The sequence below is a fragment of the Mytilus galloprovincialis genome, chromosome 8 (genome assembly GCF_965363235.1).
Source record: "Mytilus galloprovincialis chromosome 8, xbMytGall1.hap1.1, whole genome shotgun sequence".
NCBI classification, from domain to species: Eukaryota; Metazoa; Mollusca; class Bivalvia; order Mytilida; family Mytilidae; genus Mytilus; species Mytilus galloprovincialis.
Window position 1 is genome coordinate 40,609,348 of NC_134845.1, and position 7,915 is coordinate 40,617,262.

Sequence of the window (7,915 nt, forward strand, 5' to 3'; positions counted from 1 at the left end):
GTAGGAACACATATAAAATATCGTTAATGTATACGTATAATAGCAGATTTGATTCTGTATTGCTATGAAACTCAGTGTATAACCAACCTCAGTAATGACACGTTTCATTTGGTTGATACATTCAGCAATACTTACCGTTGTCTTGATGTTATTTTTTGTTAAATAATCCAACATTCTCTAAATAGACTACTGAAATTTACCGAAAGGATAAAATTGAGAATGAAAATTGGGATTATGTCGAATAGCCAACAACCCGACCAAAGCGCGGACAACAACCAGACCAAAGACCGGACAATGACCCAACCGAAGAGCGGCCAACAACCGAAGGCCACCAATTGTTTTTCAATGCAGCGAGAAAATCCCGCACCCGGAATTGGTCCTCAGACAACGTAACTTACTTTAATGCAGAACAAGCTATTATCAAAAGTCATTTCTACCAGCCGTAGTAAACCTTTGGAACAATATTCCTGACGACATCCGTCTAAATCAATCAAAATCGGGTTTTAAGACTTATCTCTCTCAAAATATTAATAAAATACCATTGTATTTTCACTTCGGCTGTAGAAGAGAACAGATATGCTTAGCAAGAATAAGGCTCCAGAGTAGTGTTCTAAGGGACCATCTATTTTAAAAAAATCTAATCGAGAACGCACTGTGTTCCTGTGGTCAAGTAGAAACTACTTCTCATTATTTCTTCAAATGTCCAAAATATAATGAAATTCGAAGGATACTATCGGGACGATCTCTTGTTTTAATCTTAAGATTATCTTATATGGGGATGGTCTAAAAGCTGACGAGGACAATATGCAAATATTTCATAAAGTTTCTGAATACATAAATATAACAAAACGTTTTGAAAGTTAATCTAGTATATGTATATATATTATATATTAATACTTTTTTTTTTTTTTAAATATGATGTAAAATCGAGTGGATTGTCCGTTGTAATTGATTGTGGTCGAACGTGTGTGTTGGTTCCAGTGACTGTCTAGAAAAGTAAATAAGAGTTGACTGTTTTTGTCGTTTGGTTTTTTTTTTGTTTTTTTTTGTTTTTTTTTCCCTCACTTTTTATTGTTTTCCTTTATTTTATTTGTTTTGTATTTTTTGTATTTTTTTTTTTATTATTATTTTTTTTTTTGAGTGTGTGTGTTTATTTATTCAATGTATCATATGCTACCATAAAATGAATATACTGTTGGCACGTAATATTGTATGTTAAATAGATTTTTTTTTGTTTTTTTTTTTAGGGAGACGGATTTATAAAAGTTTTTCCAAACTTGTTTCCGAATCCCATATTTGAACTTTATGTAACATTGTAATATTTGTCTTGACATTTTTCATTAATAAATACTGTTTAAACTAACTTACTTTAACTAAATCTAACATGAACAGCATTTATTATCTTTTGCTATATTTAGACATTTTAATTTCTAAAAGGAAACTGCATACAAAAATTTACGACAAAAGAAACAATTTTTCATTCCCAATTGTTATTTTTCCTTTTTTGACAGCGATATTCCTTCGGCTCCATCATACGGTGTTTATATATCCCAACTCGTTCATTATGCCCGTGTGTGTAATAATGTCAAATATTTCAACGAACATAATCAATGCATCAACTGGTCAATTTTTTGGTCAGGGATTTCGTTACAAAAACTTATAAAGCAATTATCTCGATAGTACTAAAGATAAAACATCGTGTACTTAAATGTTTATTTCTAATAATACAGTTTTACAAATAATTCTTTAAAATGTACAATTATTATTTAGAAATTACTTTTGATCTGTATCGTCACCGGTATTGTTTCCTATTGTTTTTTATGTCGTGTCTTTTGTACTATTGTTTTCTTTTTCTTTTTAGCCATGGCGTTATTTTCGATTTATGAGTTTGACTGTCCCTCTGATATCTTTTGATCCTCCTTTATTATTGACTCTCTCGACACTATCATAAGAAGAGTGACATTTCGTTTGTTTTCGTTCACTGAATATCCAACTGTGGTGTATCCAAATACCGGTGTCAATTTGAATTTGTTTTATTGGCAAACAATAAAGTATAAAAATGAACGTTGCTTTTTTATGAAATGAACGTGGTAATAAAGCAGTCTCATACTGGGGTAATGCTTTCGTTTCGTGCTTTGAAAAGTACTTATTTTCCTTTCTCAATTTAATTTTTTTGAAATTGTCTACTTTTAAGTCATACTTTTGTAAAAGTGTATCGTTTTATCGTTATAAACCATAACATTTGGTTTATTAACTCAATCAAAACTTTAAAAAAAAAACACCAGTGCTATTAACAGAAAAAACGGACACTTAAAAATGTCTTTTTAGTATCAAAATGTCCTTTCAATGCATTACCAACACATTGTGCAGACTGAATGTATACATTCAGGATAAAGAGATTACATACATTCATTTCTTTTGTGTTTGCATTCGTGTGTGTACAAAACAGTTTTATTCTTTGTTTTGGAACACACATTGTAAGGATGCATAAACTTGTAGGGTTGATAATATGTGTTTATCACAAATACTAACTTGTCATGTATGATTTTGTAAATTATGTTTAAGTAGGTATTTGATATATTACAAAAAACGACGTCTGATTATTTTCATATTTTGTCACATTCACTCGAAATAACGTGGTCACACACGAAACTACTCGATCCTTTCACTGGAAAAACATGATCCCAGATATATAAAAAAGAAGATACAGCTATACCTTTACTTCTTTGTTAATATGTGATAATATTTTTGATATATACTGAAATAATTTACAAACGTGGACTAATTTTAATGGTGAATGCTTGTCCAACGAGGTTATTGATATGTATTGGGTAATTATGGAGAAGTAGTAAAATAGTTGCGAAAGATACCAGAGAGACAATCAAAGTCATAGATCGAAAATAAACTGACAGAGCAATGGCCATGGTAGTAAACGTTAGGGTTGGGTATTAAATGAGTCATTTATAATGATTAATCATTTATTAAAAAGATATTTAAAAAACATGAGAATAATACGAGGTGTGTCACGATATGTCAACATATACTAGTTTCCCTTTATTGTAAAAAACCAACATATCAACAGGACCATGGGTAAAAGTATTTTCGACTGGTCGATCAGATTCTGTCAAATATTTATGAAATTTTAATAAAATTTTCTGGTTTGATCATGATCAATACACATACTAAAGGGTATTTTTTTTTATCATTTCAATTTTTCAAATTATACTATTAAAATACGTACAATGTATACAATCAGTTTAAGAACTTCCACGAAATGTCAACTGGTATGCGATCCCTATAATCATGTACTTTTTTCCTTCAAAAGTGTTCATTGTATGTTTGCGACGAAAGTTAAAACAGCCATGTTCACTAGTTCAGTAGATCTAGTTCAATGGTGTCTTCCTCCTATTCTCACTTTTAAAAATTTATTTGCTTCTATTTCCATATGCAAATAACTATAGATGTTTTGACAAATACTTTGTTTGTACAACAATTTAGGTTAATTACAAATACATCTAAGATTTTTTCAAAAGAAAACATATTTCTAAAACCTATAATTTTATTATTTGAAAGAAAAAAACAAATTGATATACTGTTTATTTGTCAAATGATTTTTTTCTTCAAAAGAATTACCTTAAAATAAAGAATATGTCAGATAAACAGAAGTAACATAAGATAAAAAAAAAATCATTAAATTTATAAACCAAATTGTCATCCGAACACATAAATAAATGATAAATACGTTTTCGTGTATTCAAATTCGCATTTTAGCGTTTTTGACTTCGCGATTTCGTCTTTTCGCGAAAACGCGAAATGAAATTAGCCAGCCACCATACTGTTAAACTAATTTTTATACTTGTAGTTGTTCGTATGTTGTGCTGTTTTACCTCCGTCCCTTAGTTCAGGAGATGATTGATCGCTAACTAACATGTTTATTCCGTAATGTTCTTTATGTGCGTAGCCTGTAGTTTAGTGATTGTAATTTGTGCATGTCATGTTTAATTCTTCGTTAGTTGTTTTGTTATTAAGAAGGTCGTTTGTTTTCTGTACTGAATTGTTTCATATTTTCTTATCGAGGCATTTAATGCCGATTATGCGTTATGGGTGATTCTCATTGTTGAAGGCCATATAGCTAATAATGACTACTCACATCCATTTAATTTAGATTTTTGTGTATATTTTTTTCTCATTGACAATCAAACCACATCTCCTTAATTTTAAGGTATAATCTTACATTAGGTTCCGATAAAAGGATGTCTTCAAACTTTGTTGATTTTATTAAGCATATCTATATAATCGAGATATTGAAGTCAAAGATACCATGAATATGATGAGTATGCTTTGGATCCTGACTTTCATCTTTTATAATATATATATATATATATATAATATACGAGTTGTATATACATTATGTACACAGCCATGTATCACCTTCATTGAAGGCGATCCGATGGATACATCTGTTGTAGAGTCGTCACTGACTCAGACGTACTTATAAACATAATTATTTTCTGTGACTGTATATTATATTAATTTGTAGGATCCTTTACTATAGATAATTTAGCTGATCTGTAACAATAACATCTTCATGCCTTATATATCATGTACTGTAGTACGCCGCTAGATTAAAACTGACGAGGAAAGGTAACACACGACCAGTGAAAGCTCTTTTATGAGAGCCCAGGTGGTCGTGTGGTCTAGCGGGACGGCTGCAGTGCAGGCGATTTGGTGTCACGATATCACAGTAGCATGGGTTCGAATCCCGGTGAGGGAAGAACCAAAAATTTGCGAAAGCAAATTTACAGATCTAACATTGTTGGGTTGATGTTTAGACGAGTTGTATATACATTATGTACACAGCCATGTATCACCATCATTGATGGCGATCCGATGGATACATCTGTTGTAGAGTTGTCACTGACTCAGACGTACATATATATATAAGTCAACTACCAATTATGTATTTTTACGGTAGCTAAATCCAAGTGCAACATGTACATTGAGCTGCAAAATTTTCTTATTTTCAAAGCAGCTAAATGCAAGAGGTCATAGACATTGAGCTGCAAAATTTTCTTATTTTAAAGGCAGTTCAGTGCAACATAGACGTTGAGCTGCAAAAGTTTCTTATCATCTACATCCGATTTCACCTGGATAGATGCACGCTTGATAAAGCTAGTTGGTCTAGCGAAATATTGCGTTTATTTTCATCATTTTGTAAATATTTTAAACATTCTTATATTTACATACTAAATAGTGTGTTAAAATTACATTGTTAGGCAATCTATATATATATATATATATATATATTGAAATAATGTGTCGTGTAACTTACTTACATGTAATATTTGGACAAAAACTCTCAGCATCACCTAGATTTGGCGAATATGAATCGAGATTGCGTTTCCTGTCATAGGTTCCTTGGTCATGACTGTATATATATGATTGCTTTTCATTAGAAAGCTCATAAACGTATGGTGATATAAATAAAATTGAAGTCATAGTTCTATAGAAGCTGTCATGGTTTATAGTTGGTCTGAAAATATGAATATTCAAGCCATTTGTAAAATGTCTAAATACTCCATGTTATATGATTTCGAAAATACCTCTCCCATATTACTTGATACGAAATAGCTGTCTCGTTAATGGGAGATGTCTGCTATTCTGCAGTTTTCATGTTTAAATGTACTTTTATATTATCTATCTATGCATTTATCTGTGCTGTATTCCTGTCGCGTAATGTTGTTATTTTAGCGATTTAACACATGGCAAGAGTTAAATCTCTTTGTTCTTACTGTGTTATAATCTGGATAATGCACAGCAAAGGTGTGCATTAACTACCTCAGATATACTGCACAGTTCAAATCTATTTTTATCTTAAGGGGCGGTTCCTGGATTTTAAAAGGGGCGTTATTCTATCAAATTAAAAAATATATCACCGAGTGTAGCGAGACTAAAGACAAAATTGACGATTTTAAGCTAAAACACGATACTTTGTCCAATCCAAGGGTTAAAGACCTGTTCGCCCCCACCCCCGAATCCGCTATCTGCCTTGAAATTACGACAAAGTTGAACTTCGTATACAAACATAGTAGTTTCAAAATAGGAAAACGAAAGGTTTCTCATTCCTTTTTTTTTTATCTAAGCTGGGACATAAACTATTTTATTATATTTTGTGTACAACGTAAATCTAAATCAGTGTTTTAAAGTTAGAAAGATAGTTAAAACAATTTTTGGTAATTTCTGCCAAAAAAGAAATGTATCTTAGAATATCCGAATAAAAGAAATCTGATTTGGATTAGTTTCAGACTCAATGGAATTATAACGACTTTTTTGATAGCTATTCCTATAAAAGGACTAGTTTTGGATCGAATTTAATGAGGATCATATTTAAGTTAGTTTCAAAACGGGGATTAGCTGGTTAGCTGGAGATCAATCAGACTTTATTTAGATGGACGTGTCTTAAAAAGTAATACAGTAGATAAAAAGGAAATTGGTTGGGGGGGGTGGGGGGGGGTGTAAAATGTTCTCTAAGCATATCATTGAGGGAAAGAAATTCAAAAGCAATTAATCTAATTTAAACTCAATAACCCTTGCAGTTATTTTTCTTTTCATACACCAATTTGAAAGTACACAATTTGTCAAAGTCTTAATCGTCACCAATTAAATGAAAATTGGGAATAAATTTAACGGAAACGATCAAAATAAATACACTATTAAATCGCAATTTTAGAATGAGTCTAAATATCAAAAAAATATTAATTTTAAACTTACCAAAGTCGTATTTCCCATACAAGAAACTTTCCTAGGATCAGTGGATTGCGGAATAACGTCCACATTTCTAAAACGTTCACGTAAATTGGTAATTGTGTCATGTGTTAAAACAGTTATTGGCCAATCAAATCGGTATATGTAATTTAATCTGCACAGCACGAGATGACCCAATAACCCGAACTCCTACGTCGTTCGGGTTATTGGGTCATCTCGTGCTGTGCAGATTAAATGGCATATACCGACTTGCTTGGTCAATAACTATAACATATTTTTTAACCATGCCGTATAGGCGGGAGGCTCTTGACCTACCATAAAACCAGGTTCAACCCACCATCCTGTATCAAGTCAAAAATATGGCCGTTGTTATCAAATAGTCCTTTTTTATATATGTATGGTAGCGTTTGTTTTTTTGTTGCAGCTCAGTGTTTCGGTTGTTCCGTTGTTTTCCTCTTATAGATGATGTGTCACCCTCGGTTTTAGTTGGTAATCCAAATTGTTTTTTTCCTAATTGGTTTATGACTTTTGAACAGCGGTATACTACTGTTGCCTGTATCTAAACATGCATTTACTGTAATGTGTGTAAATGAAGATACATACATTCAAGAAAAAATCATGAGACTGACACAATTGGAAAAACAATTGATCAAAAGTGTACTATATGTAAATGAAGTGGTTCATAAAAATAAAAATCCATAGTGCATGTGAATTGATCTACATTCATATTTTGGGCTTTACAATACTTACCTAATTATCTTATTTAGGAGGCTATGATTTGAAATAAAATATGTTGAATATAGCACGTTCATAATTTGATAGTGAATTCGTACAACTTTTTGAACGTTTATTTACTTCTACGACAAATACATGTTTTACAATAAAATATTGTGGTAATAAAGTGTTGATATAAAAAAAGAAGATGTGGTATGATTTGATATGTCGACATGATGACCTTATTCTTGCTAATCATAAAAATAGATAAGAAAACAAAGTCTGGAATAATTATACAAATGACTTTCATACAATTGTGGTAATACAAATATTCTACGTAAGATTATTATTTACAGCTATGTCTGGTTGTTTTCATGTTGGTAATTCTGTTTAGTAGTGCTTGCTATGGACAATTAATACCAGACCCGAACACTTC